The sequence below is a fragment of the Leucoraja erinacea genome, unplaced genomic scaffold, assembly GCF_028641065.1.
Source record: "Leucoraja erinacea ecotype New England unplaced genomic scaffold, Leri_hhj_1 Leri_107S, whole genome shotgun sequence".
Classification (NCBI taxonomy): domain Eukaryota; kingdom Metazoa; phylum Chordata; class Chondrichthyes; order Rajiformes; family Rajidae; genus Leucoraja; species Leucoraja erinaceus.
Window position 1 is genome coordinate 85,001 of NW_026575319.1, and position 2,208 is coordinate 87,208.

Sequence of the window (2,208 nt, forward strand, 5' to 3'; positions counted from 1 at the left end):
TGGACAATGTGGTCAATGTGGACAATGTGGTCAATGGTCAATGTGGACAATGTGGTCAATGTGGACAATGTGGTCAATGTAGGGACAGTGTGGTCAATGTGGACAATGTGGTCAATGTGGTCAATGTGGACAAGTGTGGTCAATGTGGTCAATGTGGTCAATGTAGGGACAGTGTGGACAATGTGGACAATGTGGGCAATGTGGTCAATGTGGGGACAATGTGGTCAATGTGGACAATGTGGGGACAATGTGGTCAATGTGGTCAATGTGGACAATGTGGGGACAGTGTGGTCAATGTGGGGACAGTGTGGTCAATGTGGACAATGTGGTCAATGTGGGGACAAGTGTGGACAGTGTGGTCAATGTGGTCAATGTGGTCAATGGGGACAATGTGGACAATGTAGGGACAGTGTGGACAATGTGGTCAATGTAGGGACAGTGTGGTCAATGTGGTCAATGTGGACAATGTGGTCAATGTGTGGACAATGTGGTCAATGTGGACAATGTGGACAATGTGGTCAATGTGGACAATGTGGTCAATGTGGACAATGTGGTCAATGTGGACAATGTGAGACAGGACAATGTGGTCAATGTGGACAATGTGGTCAATGTGGACAATGTGGTCAATATGGCACAATGTGGTCAATGTGGACAATGTGTGGACAGTGGGACATGTGTGGACAGTGTGGTCAATGGACAATGTGGTCATGTGTGGACAATGTGGTCAATGTGTGGTCAATGTGGACAATGTGTCAATGTGGTGGACAATGTGGTCAATGTGTGTGGACAATGTGGGGACAATGTGGGTCAATGTGGGGACAGTGTGGTCAATGTGTCATGTGTCAATGTGGTCAATGTGGTCAATGTGGGACAGTGTGGTCAATGTGGTCAATGTGGTCAATGTGGTCAATGTGGGGACAGTGTGGTCAATGTGGTCAATGTGGTCAATGTGGTCAATGTGGTCAATGTGGACAATGTGGTCAATGTGGTCAATGTGGACAATGTGGTCAATGTGGACAATGTGGTCAATGTGGTCAATGTGGTCAATGTGGTCAATGTAGGGACAGTGTGGTCAATGTGGACAATGTAGGGACAGTGTGGACACAATATGGTCAATGTAGGGACAGTGTGGACAATGTGGTCAATGTGGTCAATGTGGACAATGTGGACAATGTAGGGACAGTGTGGACAATGTGGACAATGTGGACAGTGTGGTCAATGTGGTCAACAGTGGTCAATGTGTGGTCAATGTGGTCAATGTGGTCAATGTGGGGACAGTGTGGTCAATGTGGTCAATGTGGTCAATGTGGTCAATGTGGTCAATGTGGTCAATGTGGTCAATGTGGACAATGTGGACAATGTGGACAATGTGGTCAATGTGGTCAATGTGGTCAATGTGGTCAATGTAGGGACAGTGTGGTCAAATGTAGGGACAGTGGGGACAGTGTGGACAATGTGGTCAATGTGGACAATGTGGACATGTGGTCAATGTGGTCAATGTGGACAGTGTGGACAATGTGGTCAATGTGGACAATGTGGACAATGTGGTCAATGTGGTCAATGTGGTCAATGTGGTCAATGTGGTCAATGTAGGGAATGTGGTCAATGTGGTCAATGTGGTCAATGTGGGGTCAATGTGGTCAATGTGGACAATGTGGTCAATGTGGTCAATGTGGTCAATGTGGTCAATGTGGTCAATGTGGGGACAGTGTGGGGACAGTGTGGTCAATGTGGGGACATGTGTGGACAGTGTGGTCAGTGTGGGGACAATGTGGTCAATGTGGGGACAATGTGGTCAATGTGGACAATGTGGTCAATGTGGTCAATGTGGTCAATGTGGACAATGTGGACAGTGTGGACAATGTGGGGACACAATGTGGGGACAGTGTGGACAATGTGGTCAATGTAGGGACAGTGTGGACAATGTGTGGTGGACAATGTGGTCAATGTGGACAATGTGGTCAATGTGGTCAATGTGGTCAATGTGGACAATGTGGTCAATGTGGTCAATGTGGGGAAAGTGGGGACGATGGGGACAATGTGGTCAACGTGGGGACTGTGTGGTCAATGTGGGGACAGTGTGCACAGTGTGGTCAATGTGTGGACAATGTGGACAATGTGGTCAGTGTGGACAATGTGGTCAATGTGGGGACAGTGTGGTCAATGTGGTCAATGTGGTGAATGTGGGGACAGTGTGGTCAATGTGGG